The 21552-nt window shown below is 34.8% G+C and overlaps 1 protein-coding gene across 2 annotated transcripts in view; it reads left to right on the plus strand.

Moving 5' to 3' along the window:
- The window catches only part of rdo (reduced ocelli), a 166376-nt gene that overhangs the window by 107859 nt on the left and 36965 nt on the right, over nucleotides 1-21552 (plus strand). The window lies entirely within an intron of this gene.

The following is a 21552-nucleotide window of genomic DNA, read 5'->3' on the forward strand; positions in this document are numbered from 1 at the left end:
TGTCAGCATACTTTTGCAAAATTTCTTCATAATGTTATGGTTTATGGTTGCCTAGGAGAATTTCGACTATCAACACAAAACTTTTTCAAGCTTCACTTCCAGAAACAGTCACAACTTTGATTTGCATATTTTATGAATTGTCGTATTTGAGAACCAATAAATAGTCCATCTTTCAACTTTTCCATACGAAGCTTCGGAAATTTTCTACAAATGTAAACAAAATAATATCCCCACTTCCAAGGCTTTGACAATAAGTTTTATCTTTCAAGTTCATATTTAAAAAATAACTTCGTCGTAGATGTTTCACCATCCCTTTCATTTCCGCAAATAGATTGTAATGTTTTTGTTGAATTTGGGGACATAATTGCTTCTGTGCGCATGAGAATTACTTTTGAAAAGTAAAAAAAAAAATTTTTTTATTGAATAAACTAACTAGACTAGTTTATTGAATAAACTAACTAGACAATTATTGAATAATTCCAAAAGGAAAGGATTTACTTCAAATTTTTAGACATTAATTCTAAAGTAATATACTTTATGAAACGCAAAATACCTCGGAACCTTGGATTATAATATAATATTAAGACGAAGAAAGCCCCATATTTCAATAATTTGGTAATTTTTTTATCAACGTCTATAGTAATTATACATATATGGGTTCTATTGCAGGATCAAGTCTTCGATCGAAAATTAAATTTTAACTGAAATCATTCTACCTGGCTAGATGAGTTACGCCTCCCCCCTCCATACGCGCCACTGAGCGCCAACACACCACATCAACACGATCCACAAGAAGACTCCACCCATTAACACACACCACCCCTGCACACATCACACCACGCAGATATCACACCACACAGACCACCCACACATCACATCCTACCACAACTCTACACTACCCAACACTCAAAAGGGAGTAACAATAGACCAGAGCTTTTCTTTTTCATCAGCGAATCACCCCGATCAGACGTCCGCAAGTTTCCGCCCGTGTTCCCTTTTTATACGCCGTATCATTTTTCGTTAAAGTGCAAAAAGGTGAGTGTACAATTGAATCGAATAAATACTACCAATAAAATGTATCTTATTTTAAAAATGTTTAACTGTATTAATTCGCAATTCAGACTAACTTTAGTAAAGAATTTGTCTCGTCTTAACTGACGTACTGCTGATTACCAACATAAAGCTTTGAAAATAATAAACTTTGTAGCATTACTAATTAGTTAAATATAATTGATATTGAATAAAGTGTTAACAAGATATATTGTAGAAATTAAATGAAGATATTGGCATACTCTCTTGTATCGAATTCACTAGCTAACTTTGTTATTGTTTTTCCTTGTGAATTTGATCAGAGTGCAGGGCTTATAACACCTTTGTTGTAAATGTTTGCTTTAGTTTTAAGAGATGGAGAATTTATTTATTTTTTCGCCATTTCTTAGCTGAGTTAATTAAATGTAGAATTAAGATTTTGCTTATAATATATTTTTCCCTGAGGGTTGTACGTTTTTATACCTTAAATCTGTTTTTGTTTTATTTGATTGAAAATTACTCATTTACATATATAAAGATCGCAAACGAATTTCGAAAATTTTCATACATTTCAAATTTCTAAAGATCCGTGCAAAATTAATGAATACGTAAAGTTTTTAACTGAATATTTTCAGCTATTTTCACTACTTAAACCAAAATAATGTACGCCTTAAAGCAAATTTTGTTGCCCATCACTGAGTTCCCTAACGTCAGAGACCTAATTGAAAGTAGTCATAAATTTGCATTCTCAACGAAATAAACCTGAAGACTTTTTCTTTACACCAATGGCTAACTAATGCAATGACGAGCAACAGGAAAATCTTGGCATTATGCCAATTTGGCAGCCTCAGTGGGAAATTCAATATTTTCTTTAAAACTTTACACCTACTCTTGGCTAATAAAGGGTCAAATCAAGGCGAGAGCTTGCCATATTTGTACGTACTAGCAAACATTTCAGCTATACGTAGTGTGTTGGCTTGGTCGCGCCTGCTCTAACACCTTGAATTTCGTTCGCCAAAAGTTGACTCAACTGATACAGCACAAAAGTAAACACAACAATAAAATGAAAATAATAAAAACAAATAAAAACTTAACTTTATAAACTTTTACGCAACGAACGCAAAATGAAAATCCCGAAAAATAAGTGTTGAGCATATTAAAAGGATTTCACAAAAGAGTGAACGTACATGCACAACCAACGTTCACAGCCAGTCCTCATCAGCACACGAGCGCAGATACGAATGAATACAGCAGTAAGACCACTTCCTTATTGTTCATGGGAACGATGCGAAAGTAAAGAACGTTGTGTGTTGCCACGCACCGGTAGATATTTGCATAAGGTTCGAAATTTTGAAATGGCCAACCGGATGTGCCGATTGAATTTCCGTTTTGTATGAAGGTACTTGTGTCTATGCTTTACAGTAGTCCCACATACATACATACATATGTACGAGTATGTATATATATATGTGGGTAAATATCCGTTATCTCTTGCTTGCCATTGAACATTTGGCAACATAGAAAATAATTTAGTTTCAAACTCAGAAAGAAACCATTGACGGGGATTTTAATAAAACGCTTTAAGTGAATTTGTGCAACGTTTTCTCAAATCTTCTCAAAAATATTAGATCCCTTTTACATAGATTTTAATGCGTTTAGTTAGCCAGAAACTTTGAAAAAAAATTCCACAAGTTAGCTTTCATTCAAAATTTATTTGAAATTATTATACTCTCGCAACCTGTTGCTACAGAGTATAATAGTTTTGTTCACCTAACGGTTGTTTGTATCACCTAAAATTAATCGAGTTAGATATAGGGTTATATATATATAAATGATCAGGATGAAGAGACGAGTTGAAATCCGGGTGACTGTCTGTCCGTCCGTCCGTCTGTCCGTCCGTCTGTCCGTCTGTCCGTCTGTCCGTCCGTCCGTGCAAGCTCTAACTTGAGTAAAAATTGAGATATCTTTATGAAACTTGGTAGACATGTTTCATGGTACCGTGAGACGGTTGGTATTGCAGATGGGCGTAATCGGACCACTGCCACGCCCACAAAACGCCATTAATCAAAAACAAATAACTTGCCATAACTAAGCTCCGCAATAAGATACAAGACTCTTATTTGGTACACAGGATCACATTAGGGAGGGGCATCTGCAGTTAAAATTTTTTTTTAAAAAGTGGGCGTGGTCCCGCCTCTAATAGGTTTAATGTGCATATCTCCTAAACCGCTAATGCCATAATAACAAAATTCACTGGAAGCAAATGTCTTTAGCACTTCTATTGACGGTGTGAAAATAGTTGAAATCGGGTGGCAACTCCGCCCACTCCCCATATAACGGTACCGTTAAAAACTACTAAAAGCGCGATAAATCAAGCACTAAACACGCCAGAGACATACAATTTTATCTCTGAGATGGTATAAGATGACTTTATAGGAACCGCGTTCAAAATTAGACAGTGGGCGTGGCACAGCCCACTTTTAGGTGAAAACCCATATCTTGAGATTTGCTTAACCGATTTCAACCAAATTCGGTGCATAACGTTATTTTCATGTTTCTATGTCATAGTGCTAAAATGGGCGAAATTGGACTACAACCACGCCTACTTCCCATATAACACCATTTTAAATTCCATCTGATTCTTTCACTTTCCACTATGCATATCAAGCAACAATGATTATATCGGGGTAAAACTTTGCGTGAATAATGCGATTAAAGTATGCCACCTTGTGGCCAAAAATTGTCTAAATCTAACCAAAACTGTTTAAGCCCCTAAGTACTAAATACGTGGACCCCAGTGCCTATAGTTGACCTTCTACCGAAAATATCAGTCAATCCACAAAGAAATCTCAAACGAGTATACCATTTGACTTTGCGAGAGTATAAAATGTTCGGTTACATCCGAACTTAGCCCTTCCTTACTTGTTTTTTTAATAAATTTGGTACAGCGTTAGATATAATCGAGAATTTCATTAATATGTCACGCTTTGAGGGCTTGTTATGTTGTCAGCCTGCAATTGACGTTTGTATTAGAAGATTAACTGTAATTTTAACGCTCAAGAGACCCAAGAACAAAATGATTTTAATTAAACAAAATATTTTTGTTCGCCCGCCATTCGCGGGGATAGGTGTCAGATACATGAAGAAATTTGAAAATTTGAAATTTGAAGAAAAAAAATTATAGTTTTAAAAGTAAAGGCTATTTGCGCTGATCCAGTTACAACCGAAGCTCCTTGTGGTGACCACCACTAATCCTTGGCGGTTCAGAACCCTTTGCTAATTATCGAATAACTCGAAAAGTATTTGTTGGATGTACTTCAAATTTTCAGGGAGTATTTCAAAAAATCTATTAATTATAAATACTAAAATAAAAAATTAGCAAATATTCGCTAATTTTCGATGATTGTTAGACGGAGAGAATAAAAAGAGGCGAAACGATTTTGATTGTCCTAAATATCAAAAAGATATGTGAACTAATGAATATTCCTGGCGATACCAAAGGAGTTTTTTTAAACCTTCGTATCTGGAACAGACTGCTTGGTCAACAACAACGTCCACTGAATTACCGGTTACGATATCGTAATCGCATTGTAAGTGTTATTTCATTCAGGCTGGACCAAGTTGTTCATAAATAGTTTCATTGATAGCTGTGAGCTCTTATATGGCTTGATGATTTCATATCGACATCTAAAGATAACTTCTATAATAAGAATCATCAGCTATACAACTTTCAGCGATTGCGATATTAGCAAGTGCAGTTTGAGAGTCTTATACCCTGCATAGAAGAAACGAGATAGATCGGAGGTAATATAAGATAATTGATATAACACACTTTTCTTTCCTACATCTATTTTTAAGTTTTCGACATTAGAAATGAAGTGTTTTTAGAGAGCTAATAAAAACACTTAATACTCCGACATTTAGCCAGCATTATAAGTAATAAAATTTCGTACAAATTAATTATTAATGAATTCCTTAAAACTAGCTTAGAGTATATTACGTCCTTGACATAGCATTACATAAGTTTTCCTTCGTAATTTGTAATTACCACAACCTTTTTGGCTCCACACACATATATTCATTGAAATATTCATACGTGTGGTACCTGGCTCTACCTAAATACCACTGTTATACCAGTTGGCACGCATAAATAAATTTGTGTGAGTGGTTGAACCCGTGCCACCGCTGACTCTTTTCAAGGCCTGCTTCGTTTAATTAATAGGAAAAGTTCAGTGTAGTTCAATGTTTTCTCCTCCACTTTTTGCACGTCCTCTTTTGTTTTACTCTATTCAGTGTACGCTTTTATTTTGCATTTACTTTTATTGAATGGATTATGGAAAAGTTAAAACACATCAAAAAAGTTTCGTTGAGTACCACAGAATTATGTCATTAAGCTGACATTTTTAATAAAATTTAAATTTGTATTGCTGCAGGGGAGGGAATGCTGATGGTATATCAAGTGAAAGTCGCATTAAATGCATTTATAAAAATAACTACTTTCAATCTAAATAGTTTGAACATTGAACGGACATTTGTAGTTTGAAAGCGGTATGGATTTTGAAGGGGCTTACCACCCACAAAAATAAAAATGAATTTGCGCTTGTATGTCGAGGTGGCTTTTGGTTGGAAAAGGGTATTTTTTACTGTCGATGTTTACCAATGAAGATATTGAAAATAATAGAGTTGGTGAAAGTGAAGTACGGTGCAAGGTGAATTCATCTCGAATAACATTTTTAGCAATACGAAAAGGGTTACGTTTTTCTAAACAGCTTTATAATTGTGGCATGTTTTTTTACCATATACTTAACAGTATTTTGAATAAGTAGCATCTCTATTTCAAAATATATTTCTTAATTTCCAGAAATGCCTTGAAACCCTTTATTAATTTTATTTTTCGCTCACCGTTTCCTTTTTTATTGTCAGCTTTTTTTATAGATGGCAACTCGCTTTTTGTTTGATTTTCATATCTTTGACTTTAATTTTTTGCGGTACGTGGTAACATTATTTCTAATTGTATTGTGTGTGCAAATGGACATTATAACTTTTAAGTATGGTCGTGAAGTCTAATAGGCGTTGACATAACTTTGGTTTATCAATTTAATGACCTTCTCCCCTCTTTTCGGTGATCCAGTAGCTTAAGTTTTTGTACTAAAACGGTCAAGGGATAAAGGGGTGCCCAACTTATTCCAATGTGAGAGCGCCCCAAATTTAGCCTTTCTTATAACATTTTGTATTATAGATCAGTCAAAATAATTGGGCATTTAAATTAAAAGACCCAAAATTTATTAAGATTTAAAATTTATTGACCGTTTAATATATGAAAAAACTATTTACAGATTTTTTTTTTTTGATTTTGTGATATATTAAAACAACTGATTTTTTAAATTTCAACACTTAATAAAGTGAATTTAACGTGTTAGCACTCAATTAAAAAATGCTTTTGCTTTTGTATTTTCAATTGATAATTAATAGTACAAAGCATCACATCAACAAACATTTCCTCAAATACATTTAAATTTTAGATTTTGATAATAGTCAGTGCTCGTGGGGGCTAGAAAAGACTTGTATTTGAGTGTGAATATATTCCTTCAGATTTTTCTTTAGACTTTCTAGTCTTTCTATACAAATTTAATTTTATCTTATTGAACTAAGAGTACTGTATACATAATAATATTATGTGATATAATGTGTATAAATATGTTCTTGTATCCATTTAATTTGCAATACGTTAGCGTTGTTTTCAAGTGCACAGATTTATAATTCACAAATGTATTTTTTAAAACATGTGTTTTTATACTCTCGCAACCTGTTGGTACAGAGTATAAAAGTTTGGTTCACCTAACGGTTGTTTTTATCACCTAAAACTAATCGAGAGAGGTATAGGGTTATATATATATATATATAAATGATAAGGGTGAAGAGACGAATAGAAATCCGGATGACTGTCTGTCCGTCCTTACGTCCGTCTGAGCAAGCTGTACTGCAATTAGGCGTAATCGGACCACTGCCACGCTCACAAAACGCCATTAATCAAAAACAAATAAATTGCCATAACTAAGCTCCACAACAAGATACAAGACTCTTATTTTGTATACAGGATCGCAATAGGGAGGGGCATCTGCAGTTAAATTTTTTGTTTTAAGTGAACGTGGTCTCGCCCCCTAATAAGTTTAATGTGCATATCTCCTATACCACTGAAGCTATAATAACAAAATTCACTAGGAACAAATTTTTTTAGCATCTCTATGTGTGTATCGGTGTGAAAATGGGTTAAATCGGGTGACAACCCCGCCCACTCCCCATATAACGGTACTGTTAAAAAATACTAAAAGCGCGATAAGTCAATCACTAAACACGCCAGAGACATTAAATTTTATCTCTGACTTTATAGGAACCGCGTTCAAAATTAGACAGTGGGCGTGGCACAGCCCACTTTTAGGTGGAAACCCATATCTTGGGATCTGCTTAACCGATTTCAACAAAATTCGGTACATAACATTCCTTTCATATTTCTATGTTATAATGCGAAAATGGGTTAAATCGGATTACAACCACGCATATTTCCCATATAACATCATTTTAAATTCCATCTGATTCTTTCACTTTCCACTACGCAAATCAAGCAACAAAGATTATATCGGCGTAAAACTTTGCGTGAATAATGCGTTTAAAATATGTCACCTTGTGACTGAAAACTGTCTAAATCGAACTTACTGTTCAAGCCCCTAAGTACTGAATATGTTTGTAATAATATTTTTACCGAAAATATCGGGAAGGATATATACTTCATATACTAAAATAAATAAATGAAACCTTCGAATATAGTATGTTTTGTGTCAAAAATGGGTTGAATCGGATCAATACTTCCTTTAATATAAAATTTCGCTAACACCTGAAGTAATTTCCCGGCTTTAATCCTGGCAAGTTGCGAGAGTATAAAATGTTCGGTTACACCTGAACCTAGAATTTCCTTGCTTGTTTTGTATGCATCTGCATTGCATCTAACTCTATGTTTATGTTTATGTAAGTATGTACGTTTTGTACTGTCTCGGCACTGTCTAAGATTTGCATATTTAAAGATATTTGAACATATTGCCGAGGGAAAATATTTTAATTAACGGACTTAGAAATGGTTGATTCGATTTTCTTTGCTGGTACAGACGTGATATTGGTTTTTATCAATATGATTCTCCATTGTAGCAGTTTTGCGAACCGTACTTGTTGGCTGCTCGTCATCGGCTACATGATCTTCGTCTTTTTTAGTGAGTATTGGATTTTGTGTAACTGAGACAACTTTGCGGTTTTTCGGCAATTGTGTTGGTTTTTTAAATTCCTCTTTCGCATCATAGCTTCAGCTTCGTCTTCTAAAGAAAATGCCAAGTTAATTTTTCATCTTTAACATCTTTAAACTTAGCCACTTTATGTGCCTTTTCTTCAGAACTATCCCCACTCTTTTGTTTGTTTAAAATCACAGTCTCAATATTTTTAACTTTAGCTGCATCGGTAGTAGTTTTCTCATTAAAATATTTTTGTGTCTCCGAAATACGAAGCGCTTCTTACTCTTGGGTATTTTTTAGAACAATACTCATTCGGTTTTGTATTAGCGATTAATTTTTTTTGAAGAGACTTTATGAACAACAGGGCTTTAATTTTTACCTGCATTTTATTAATACAGGACGTTTCGTTGCCTGTATTTTAAAAACAGGTTCTTTTTTGTTGGCTATACGTATAACAGGACTTATTTTGGCTGTGCTCTTTACTGGCTCGAAGGACCAATGATTAATATATTGCCTGTGAAGGACTTTTTTATATAATGCTTGTTTTAGAAATACAGGACTTTTTAAAATTGGGCGAGCAGCTTCTTGAAAATATGTTTGTATTAGGTTAAAAAAAATTCCAGAAAATAATAATGATGATGAAATGCTGCAACAGATATTGACAGGGACAAATGCGAAAACTGGAAGTTTCGAAATTAAGCTTGCACATTTCGACAAACCTGAGTTGAAAGTCTTAGACTTAGATTAGGTTTGGTTAAGAGGGCGATCTTAACAACGATCTCGCTTGGTTCGTTGTGGTATCTAAAACTCTTACATATTAAATATTGTAGATCATAAGATCCTTACAAATTGACAAAGCGCTTTGAGCCTATCGCAAAATTTCTTGAGATGAATGATGTCAATTTTGGCTAAGTCTTCTGGTTCATCGTAGGCAAACTACCGAGATGTTTCAAACTCAGTCTTACAAAGGCTAGATAATAGAGAAGAAAGTGGCTGGATTGCCTCAGATGAAGAAGATTGAAGTCAAGTCATGAGAAGCAAGTAACTTATTTGTTCTGAATCGAACTGGCTGTGAAATATTTAGATCTTATATGTCAGATAGTCAATAATATTCCCATATGTTTCGGATGTCAACAATTGGTTTTTTCGTCACCAGATCCACACTTTTTATTTCTTTATAAATATAATTTCAAAAAAAATTGTTTATTTTGTTAAAAATTTTTGGTTATAAATAATGGTAAGTTAAATAATTAAAAATGCAAAAATGAAGAGGTATTCATATATCTACATTTATAAATCAAAAGGGCATTAATTAAATTGTATTTAATCTTCAATCTCTACTTTTAAACAGAAATAGTTATGAAGTAAATAGAATCGTAAGCTCAACGTCCAGGTTACGATAGTACGATAGTATTAGGTGAAAATTATGTCCACAGTTAAATGTCAATACCTCAGAAACCACATGTACCTATACTCGTACCTGTATAACTCTCGAACAAACAGAACTTTATTCCTGCTGGTATTATTAAAAACCTCACCAAGCACACTTTTATCCGCATTGAATCCTACTAGACAGAAATATTTATAGCTATTTAAATCACAGTTTCAAAGCTTTCCAAAACTTCTCTCTGTCAATTATTTTGAGAGCATCCCAGTGAAAACGTGCGGTATTTACTTTAATTTAAAAGAAGTTCCTTCACAAATCCTGAAATTACCACGTGCGACAACAAATTCTCGTTTAATCAATATTTTGAGTTTATATATATTTTTATATTTACATAATTATACAAAAGCTTCGAAGTGGAACACGAGAGACAAACAGACACGTTTAGTAGACCAAGCTGCAGTCAAACTTATCCAATCACACGTCCACTTCACCACTTTATGGGAGAAGACACAAGTGTAATAAGCGACTTAAGCCGAAGTAGGCGTGAAGATGCCCGTGTAATTTCGCTGCTTCACGAGCAGCTCGGTGCCTTACAACCTTTCGGCAATACATTGCGCCTGGTCAGGCGGCGTCGTTCGACACTCCACTTTGGTAAACGCTTTCCCTTTGTTGCTGGTGTGGAAAGCGTTTGTAGCGATTACTTAAACAGTACGTGCTCGAATTCTCAGTCTCGTTGAGCATTAGTGCAAGTGTATGCGTGCGAAGGATGGAGGACTATTTAACTGCTTCAAGCATCTCCATACTAGTACAGTCATAGGTATATGTCATGTCTCCATATTTGTGTTTAAAGCGTTGGTAATATGCAGTTCTCACATTTGTGGGCAAGTAGCATCATGTGCGTCACACAACTTCATGCTGCCGCATATTTGTATTCACACGAGCAAGGAGCTCGAGCGTTCAACCTGCTGTGATATTGAAAAATTTGGAGCAAGCGCCTAGGCGCGCACACATTATTATGCCTCATTTTTAAGCCGCAGAGATTGCCATTAAAGCAGTGATTTCTATGCGCGTTTTCTTGTGACGTAAGTGTGTGTTGGTGGGTGTTGCCCTGTAACTAAACAGATAACTAGCAAAATTGTTGTAAAACGGTTTCTACCTTTCGCTATTTATAAGTATTTGCTATATGTGCGCTTGTATCCATTTGAACTACTAAAGTGTTAGAATACATAAAGTGAAAGATGCCAGTAAGAATATTCAAAAATTTGCTTAATAATAAATGTGTAGGTAATACAAGATTTCGAAAACAGAGACAAATTTTAAACGATGTAGATAAGAAATATTGAATCTATAACCATTTTCTGCGGATTTTTTCGAAATTTGAGCGTGTATTTAAGAAAAATATGTGCAATAGAATTTTTCAAAGTATTGTTCATCCGAAGCTAAAACATTTTCGCACCTTTCTAACAAACCATCCAAAAAAAACGTATCAAAGGACAGCCGACTTGGCTGATACCCTGTTCTGATGTGAACTGAACTATATTCCAGTGAGAGCGTTCTGTATCGACCGAAACAAATGATAGTCAGAAGGGGCAAGGTCTGGGCTATAAGGTGGGTGAGGCAGAACTTCCCAACCGCTGTTTTCCAAATACCAGGTATTTTTCAACAATTGCTCGCTTCAATTACATAGATGAGTTGTTGCCGGTAGCATTTCTTATTAATAGTTTCATCTGGTTTTAGAAGCTTATAGCACGCCCTTCTGATAAATTTATTGCCCCGATTGTACTACTGTGGGTGGTGGAGCAAAGTAATTTCAAAATCGGTAGTTATTTTAGTTAACTTATGATTTAGGTTAAGTACCGGAAAATATATGATAACATATATTGTATATAAAGCAATTCAATATTAGCAGACATAGCCTAAATCATATATTCACGTTTATATTTCTATAAATTCACTTAAACACGGCGAAAGATCTTTTGGACTTAGCACTAGATCATCAACCACACATATATTTATAATTATTATTATATTTATAAAAAATATTATTGTATTTAACATTGGTAGACTTCTGGCAGAGACTTCTTGGATTGCAACTTGGCTTTACTGTTCTTATGACGAGTCCAGCAGACGTTTGAGCGAGCTTTATTCTACACGGAAATGTTCTATCATTACAATCCAACAAATGATATTGTATTCTACACAGTCAGTTACATATTTAAATTTGTATACACAGACGTGTCCTTTATTTGCTGTAAAAATTTCCAACAAGGCAGGCAGCACGAATATTTCTGCAGCCAAGGAAAGCACGCATATCTCCGCCCTTGCTCGGCAATTTCCAAGCGCTTGGGCCAGCACAAGGTCAAAGGGAAAGACACGACGATTACAATATTTTATGATACCCCATGCAACTGTGGAATACCGTTGAAGATTTAGCGCGGCAAAGTGCGAGGGTAACGCGAGAAATTGTGACACTGACCCGCCACGGCGCTGCAACAAAAACGAACAAGTAGCCCGCATTCTAGTTTTGTATAATTTGCAGGCAGTCTGACGCTTGAAGAGTAAAGGCCAGCATGGCTTTAAATTTAATTACCATTTTGCATCAAAAATATATTTGTTTAGGTTACTTGCAACTTAAAGGGGATTATAAATCAATTTAGTTCAATGGACTATAAATTATTTATTTTCAACACGTTTGTTCGTAGGTCGCAAAGTCAATCAATTAACAAACGGTTCTAATTTATTTAATTTTTGATATATTATTTTATATTTTGAATTCCAATTGATTGTCGAAGAGCAGTGCCAATTCAATTACTTAAAATTCATAGCGATTAATTTGACATATTGCCGCTAGCATTTCAACACAAATCATCGATGAAATCTAATGTAGCGCGCACGTGACTCAAAGCTGGTTTTTAAACCTTTAATATGTTTCACCAACGCACTTTTTTATTCAATTATGCCTTTAGCATACTAAAGTCCGTGCAATGTTGCCATATAAATCATAATAATATTAATTGCATTAGTGCTTAGCTTGCGCGAGTTGGTAGAATCTAGGTACAATAAAAGCTTAAAAGCTATGCATGTGCTTCAATTTTTCGTTTTACAAGCGTTGTGTGATTTAGCTACTTATGATTTAGAGTGACGAAACGAACAAGCAACTGAGCAAAACACAGAGGCGTCGAAACGAAGACTATTTGTAATAATCGCTAACCAAAGTTAGTGGAGAAATTGCATATCTACTTATTATATTTCATAGTGAAAATAGACAAACTCGGTAAAAATCACCGTCATCCATATAAAGTTTAGTTCGAAACTATTAAAAGCGAGAAACAGCTTCAGAAATAAATTGGTTTATTAATATTATACAGATTAACTTTATAACATATAGTACATCAGTCAATATGTGACTTGAAATAGCTTAAAAATTTCCCCAAATCCACATATTGCCACGTAAGAATGGAAGACATGTCTGAAAATAAACTAGACGCAAAGTATCGTCTCATACTTTCCTCCTTCGATTGCAATTCAATCAGAATTATATTGAAAGAATTTTGGAGATAGTTGGGTTATTAGTGACTTTGTAATTGAAAAGAAGGTTATGGAAAAATTATATTTGAAACCGCCATTAGAAATGGCTAAATTAAAAATCAAAGTAATATTTATATTAAAAGGATATCATATGAATATGATTATTTTTTCTACCAAAATGTTATACATTTTAAGGGCATTAATTAGAAACAATTCCTCAATGATTTCCAGTCCATGATTGGCTAATTGTAGACAGATATAGATAAAACAACCAAGGCCATTTCAAGTAAATATAATATACCCATCGGTATAATCCCTCCTCTGTGTAAAAGATAACCAAGTTTTCCCAACGAGGGCTCGAACTACCACAATAAACTGCTAAATAAATAACGTTATAACAAAAACAGAATGCAACCTTGAAATGAATAATGCTTATCCTTTAACGGTGCTGTCAGCATTTTGCCGAAAAATAGCCGACATTAAAATTCATGAACACATTTATTGGCAATTACAGTTTTCCGCTGAAGTGAGCAGCTCGAGCCGTGAATGGGAATATAGCGCGGCACCTGCTCCAAACCACTTAACTACGAGCTACCAAAAACCGTACATCCAACGCCGGACCAATAATGCTATGCCCGAAGGAAAGCCAGCGACCAGAAAGGGAACGGTGCCGTGCAGCAAATGTTGGTCCGTGGGCGGAATAACGGAATATTGAATATTACGCTGCTTCACTTTTTGAATAGCGTCGGCTGGCGGACTGTAAATTGATAAATTACATTTACGCTCGAAATATTATTTCAAATAATAAATTGGATATAATTCAGAATAACATAATGGGGAACAAGTTGCCTGGTATTTACATTAATGCGCTTCAATAACTACAACAACAACAGTAAAGCCCATAGCAAAACTGGTGGGCGTAAAGGGTGGGGCCATTTAAATTGGCCTAATTTCTAAAAAGAAAGAAATGAAATAAAACAAAAACCAAAAACAGAACACAGAAAAGTGCTTCAAAACTAATTTCCCGGCTCAGTACAAATGCTGTATTGGCATTTATTGCAGTGATGGGAATGAAAAAAAGAAGGCCGAAATTATATAATATTTATATGTACATTATTTTATAATATTTTGCTGCTCACGTCCCTTCGAGGTGTTCAATATCGTTGAGCTTACAAAACGGTAAATTTAAAGAAAATTATGTAATGTAGCGTCAATTATGTAATTTGATATGTTCACAATTTTAATTTTAATGACCTTACTCGAGATGTTATGTTCCTCCTATTACCCTCCATATCGTTTTTCCATGTGAAACATGACGCTTGCTCAAAACTTGACATATAATGGGTTATAGGTCGAATCGCTCCGTGGTGGATTCTAAAAATAAACGATATTTTGCAGAAGATCTGCTTTTTTAACTGGAAGCGCCTCTCATGCTTCAGTTAGTGACGCGCCATTTCGTACTTACCGCCCGTATCGAAGTTTGTCAAAAGTTATGCCCGTAATAGGTTAGTTGTTCTCTTTTGTTTTCATTTGACTAATGTTTCCATTGCTCAATTTGTATACATAATTTTGCATAGATTTAGATTTTCAGTTAAAACTTTTTATATTGTAAAAGATCAAAACTAAAATTCAACTATTAAAAATAGTCTAACTATTGATAAATAATTGTATTCGACTGTGATCTTGAGTTAGTTTAAGAATATTTGAAATATATTCAAGTTTATTTTTTAATTACTACAAACATGTGTTGTAACAGAGCAATTAGCTGACTCGTTTTTACGGGAAAAATCTAATTTTCGTGGATATCCACATACGCGGACGGTAGGAGCGGTGGTGAACTTGGTGTTGGTACTTTTGCTACGTTTACATAATAGAGATGAGCGATATTACGATTTTTCGATATCTATGAGTTCAGTGATTGTTATTTTTAAATCGCTTTCATTTTATATATGCACACGTGTTTTTTAGCACAATAGAGAGATTGGTATTACAGACCAGCGTAATCGGACCATTATCACGCCACAAAATGCCACTAAGCGAAAACCCATAAAGTACTGTAACTGAGATCCGAATTAAGACACATAACTGTAATTTTGTACAGAAGATCGCTGTGGTCAGGGGCATGTCTGGGTTGCCAATTTTTAAAAAGTTGCCCCGCTCCATAACAGATTAAATATCTCACAAATCTCTGAAGCTAAATCAACCAAACTTGCTGAGGACAAAGCATTTTGGCGCCTTCTCTCACGCAGTGAAAATGGGTGATAATACCACCAACTCCCCATATAACGGTTAGGTGTAAAACTATCAAATGCGCGAATACTCACTGGATATATACATCAGAAACAAAGCGGAATACACGTACAACCACGCCTACTTCTCGTGTAACAAAATATGAAATTTCATTTGATTTTTCCACTTTACATTATATTTACAGTATACAGTATTGAAAATTATAATAACGTTATACTCAAAAGTTAAAACCTCTATGTCGAAAAATCAGATAATTTTATTGTGAACTGCTATTTTCAAAATGTGATCAAAGTTGCGATAAATAATAATTGTGGGGAAATTGATATTCTATATCGTTTTCAAACTGTCTTAATGTGACTTCATGGGAAAACCAGAATTGTTATTTCTAAAAGGGATATAAAAGTGGACGTTGTAACGCCAAAGTTCAATTTTTAACGTAATTAATTGCTCAGTGACGCTCTGTGCAAAATTTGAAAAATTCACACAGCTCAAATAAAGTTGTTTGTTGTCTCTCAAGTTAGCACTGCTCTGAATCAATACATCTTAGTAAATGTATCGACAAGATTCAATGCTTCCATTCCCCTTTGATAACCCCTGAGTGTATGACTGTTTATAAATTCCGCCCGGTAAACAATCTAATTGCATAAACAGAACAGCGGTTAGGCCAAATGCATCTGCATTAACATTTCCGTACATTCTCTCGCATATATCTAAAGTAAAGTGCAATTGGCTGTGTATATGATGCCCTAGTATTCCGCTTTTAATAGAGCTGCCATTTGTTCTGAGCGCAGTAGAAGCTTTTACAGCTTCCTCAAGCTTCTGATTACACAGCGCACACAAACACATATTCTCCCAGTGATCTACGTAGGAGATCCTTAGAAAGTAAGTGTACACATTAATTCTTATTTACCCATTCATCAATTACTGAAGTCGCTTATTTTCGTTAACTATGAGTTTTGGACACCTCTTTTGGGAGAGAACACGTTGTAGAATTGCGTACGGAACTAAGTTTTCAGTAGTTAACAAAAGTGAGAGACTTTTAGGTATGTTAAGTGTATTGAACTATTGTGCACACAGGAAACTTAAAAATTGTGCCTGTACCTCTGCAGCTGCGATGCTAAGATCTCGTTTTATCCTTTCGAGTCATAGTTTTGTTTTAAAACACAAGATATGCTACAATTAAATTTTTTATACATATTCTGAAAAGTGGCTAAAAAAATTATGTACCGCACACTTGAAAATCTTGAAGTCGTCGTTTTATCCTGGGACATATGTATAATCTGTATTTTCAGTGGACATATAATACCAATAAGTGTAAAAGTCTGTAACTTGAATATTAGTAGTCGAAATACGTTTTGGTTGAATTTTAAGATAATTTATATATACTTCCTAATTGTGATTTTTTATTTATGTAATTTGTGATAAAGTGTAAAGCATTCGAAACAAAAACGTGTACTTCAGCCCAATCATATGTTTTTTGTGCCAAGCGATGTGCATCGTTCACAGCGTCTCCGGTTATACTTGTAAGGGGTAATCTTTTCGCCAATATCAGTCTCTGAAGCGCAATCTGTTTCTTCAGAGCTATCACAAAAAAACTCTCTCTAACAGAGTCTTCACAATCGTCTCTTGAGTCCAATTCTTCAGGCACAATTGACTCAACATCGTCTAGATTTAGTTTTCTTTTCGACATCAGAAATGTTGCTTAGTTCATATAAATAAAATACTTATTGGGATTTTTTGGTAAATTTAACTTATAATTTATCGGTGCTTACCGCTTCCAAGATAATTATTAAAAAGTATTTACTACAAGTATTATTTACTGAAAACCGCTAAGTGTGCACTTTGAAGCTGACACAAGCACTGTTATAAAATTTTGCAATTGAACTGACGAAATTTTAGCATGTTGCAAAATGTGTTTACATAGCGAAATAGAGACAAAAATCAAAATTTGAGATATATTACATTTGCGATCGCTTAAATACTAATAAAGATAAAGAAGTTTAAAAATTGCTGGGACCTATTGTCCCAGTAGGCCCGAAAGGGTTAAATAATTGTTAAGATGTTTTAAATTTGTTTATATTTAATCTACCAAAATTTTATTTTATATCTTTTTACCAGTTGTTTTGTTGGTTGGTATGGCTGCAACTCAAGCTACGGCAAGATCAATGGAATACTTCAATAATAAATTTGATATACTATTGTACAGCTCGATAGCTCAGGATCCGCTGGTAAATACACTGCTTGTTGCGCATCACATCAGTTACCTGCAGAAGGTCTCTACCGAATTATTTGGCCAATTGGACATCGAATGCAAAAAAACTACTTTGTAGACCTCCAGAAAATATATTTTACTGACGGGTTAGAGTATCGCTTATTCAATGGTATCGGGCTAAATGAGGACCATGCTGAGAATCTTTTTTTATCTATATGTGTGACCTATTTCAAGGGATTTTAATTTGAAATACATGAACTTGATATCCCTGATTGGTTGTAGATACTCTCTTTGCATAATTCCAAGCGAAACCTCTATTGTTTTATAAACATTTCAAGCGATGCTCCGATTTTGGCCAATTTCATCTCCTTTAGCTCTGCCTTTTTTGTTGCCGACGAATCGATGAATTCATTCCATGCAATTGTTTTTCTGAGTATATACAAAGTTTCTAAAAAGCTGACTACTCCAGCTGGAAGTATTTTGACCCAGAAATATCATCCGGAACATATCACGTAACATCTTCTGAGTGAGCACAATGTTAAAGTAACATCATATTATATATTAACTTGCTCCTATAATGAGTACGTTTTTAACTTTGTATGTCGGTTGCAACTAATTTTGCTGCTTTGTTGCACGTCGGTTTGCGGTCAACTTTTCGTGGTATTTAATACAAAGTACACTCCACTGCCACACAAGAGCCGCTTTATTTGATTTATTATATTCGATTACATGCAGCCTGCCAGCCAACACACACCGACACATACATATGTGTACACAGTGTGGCAGCGGTCATGAACTTAACCTTTAAGTGGCGTGCTCGCATCACGTGTAATTGACTAACATATCCTATTTCAAGCGGCCACCTATACCGCTTCCAGCGAACAGTCCAACGGCCTTTAAGCAATTTATTCTCGCGCCAACTCGTTGCCTTTATAAAAAAGCTAAGTTCTTGCCACATATGTTTAGCTAACGGTATTCATGGCTTACCATTCATCCATTCCATTCAATACTTTGCTGCCAAATTCGCCACGTGCTGCATGCCATTTGCCATTTTGCAGTTGGTGCCTTTCCGCTAAACTGTTCTGTCTCATCATTATCATTTCCCCCTTACGCATACACACATATTCTCTTGTGCCTTCAGCAACAACAACAATTGAACACTTTGCCTGCACAGTGTCAGGCAGTCATCTAATCCGAGTCTTCTTCTGCACTGCTATTATCACTGCCACTTTGCTTCTGACTTTGACGTCAGCGTCGCCGCCAACGTCATCGCAGAAGTTGCTTGAGTGCTGCTCAGCGTTGAAAGTTGATACCGATAACATTTAAGCAAATTTCATTTCGCCACCAAGCGGCTTTCCTTTCTCTTTCAGCAGGTCTTTATAGCAGCTCTCTGCTGTTTGGTCCCACCTCCTCCCGCACCGTTAGATTGGAGCTGTTTTATACAAGGCACAATTCAGTCGGCAGCGCCTGTGAGCTCTCAGTCAGTCAGTGCGGGTTTGCAAGTCGATTAGGTTTGCTGATTTGTTGCACACTTTTGCTCTTGTTGTTGCTGATGTTGTGTTTGTTAGCGGCATTTGGCAGTTGATTGCTGGCTTTTAGTTGTAAGCTGTTTTGCCCGTGTTTCAATGTTTGTGTGGCTCTCTGCTGCTGCCGCAACTCACCGGAAAGACTCAGATAAGCTTTTGAAAAAGTTTCCAATGCCTAATAGCTTAATTTGAGCTTAATTCACGCAGCTGCTATGTGGAAATCGAAATGTACAGAAGGATGTGCAGAGTGAAAGTAGATCTCCGCTGATTGTGCTTGGGCAACAAAGCCAAAATAAAGATATCAGAACGAAATGTAAAAAATTGGACATCTCTTGGCGGATGATGACAGAATCACCATTGTACCACCAATTGAAGCAAAATCTGTTTCATCTATCAAAAGCTATAAGCTCTTTTACATATTGGTCCTCCCGAGTCCTGAATATAAAGAACAGACGAGTGGAGAGATGTAGACACATATACGAGTATTGTGCAAAAGCGAGTGAACTACATGGGAAACCCGTAATTGTAATAGCATTTTATTTGTCCAAAAAGCATTTCTATACCACTCACGTTTTGAAAGTCGGTGCCCTTTATTTCTTCAAAACTATTTATGTAAATAACATACGATGTAACGCCGGAGAAGTATTTTCAACTGTGTTAATTTAGTAGGCCCCAACCGACTTTACCTGGGAAAAAGTATTAGAAAACGAATGAATCTTGATTTCTAATGTTTCAACAACAAGTTATGAAGTGAACCGCTATTTAACTTTTTTCCGATACACGTGCCTATGGTGCTACGAAAGAGATTTTAACTTTTTCTTCCCAAAAACATGCATGTTTTTGCACGAATTTACCTTATCTCCTTAAAAAAGAAGTTAAAATGAACTTGGAGTTCCTACAGTTTCAGTTTGTGATTCATTTAAATAATATAATAAAAAGAATTTGGGTGTTCATAGAATGAAGTTTATCTTAATAAACTCTTTAGAGGTATCAAAAGAATGTGTTGGCCAAATCGTATTTGCATATTTGGGAATACAAAAACTCTATGAAAAAGGAGTGCCGCGTAAGATCCGAACCGCTCGATTTACTGTTTCAACAATAAATGAAAATTATGGTAACATTTTTTCGAATCGGGGTTGCAATTGCTTCCGCATATACTGCATTTTCCGAATCTGACCGCCAGCAAGATTTTCCTCTTCTTAGACTTCAAAATAAGGCTCGTTGAACAGCGTTCTCGATAAGAATGTTGTTGCGTACAAAATTGAATTTATATAAAAGAAATGCTCCGTATCCATTAAGTCTACTATATTTATCATAATTTTGTTTCTTATATAAAATGTAAGTTTTATTAAACTTGAAAAGGAAGTCATATATCAGCCAGGCAAATGTTATTTTAGTTAGTAGTACTTCCTAATATTTCTCTCAGGGATATCACTATTATTATTATGCCCACATCTACAACTCTCTAAAGTAGTCAAGTGCTTTCATATTCACATTGCACTAATTTGCAAATGGGTAATATTCTGCATAAGGTCACAAAGTCAATCAAAATATTTATTAAGTTTTTCACTATATTTATAATGAACTAAAGCTGAAATTGATGCATTCAAATTTACGCAAATGCATTTTGACTTAGATGCATTGCTTTGGGGAAATTAACTTAGAGTTGACACGCATATCGAAAGTGCGCTTTGCAATTTGAAACCTGTGAAGTACTTACAGGAGGTCAGAGTTCGCATTAATTTGTAGAAAAACTTTACAATCGCAGTAATTGTCATGATGAATGACTGCTTTCGTTATTATAAATTCTGAAATGACATATTTAGTTTCTAGTTTCTGTAATTTTGTGATATTTGTGGTCACATAGTAATTAATATACCTGAAGAATATTTATTTGGTTATACTAGGAATGATTTATTTTGTCGTAGGGCCAGTTAATTAATGCTCTGGAAAAGTAGTGTAATTTTGATGTTTAGTTTCTGTTCAGATGTGCAAATTGCGAATTGCGTTAAAGGGTATTGATTTGTATATCTATCAATTTATAATATCTTAAATCTCTACACTTGCGACTAAGTTCAAGCAAATTCTTTTGTAGAATTTTCTTATTCGATATGTGCATACTATATTTATATTTTATTATCAATGTAGCCGTCTTTGACTCCCTTCGCCTCTTTAAGCCAACAACAAACAGAACCAGTCATATATATCGAACCAGTCGATTCACTACTCTGCAACGTTTGGCTAATTAATGAAAGTAAAACATAACATAAAATTAAACATATTTTTGACTTAGGAGTTTACCAACCAGTTTACGGGAATAAGCTTAAAACGTTCAAAAAAAAG

Source organism: Bactrocera oleae, chromosome 3 (assembly GCF_042242935.1).
Source record: "Bactrocera oleae isolate idBacOlea1 chromosome 3, idBacOlea1, whole genome shotgun sequence".
In the NCBI taxonomy this organism is placed as follows: Eukaryota; Metazoa; Arthropoda; class Insecta; order Diptera; family Tephritidae; genus Bactrocera; species Bactrocera oleae.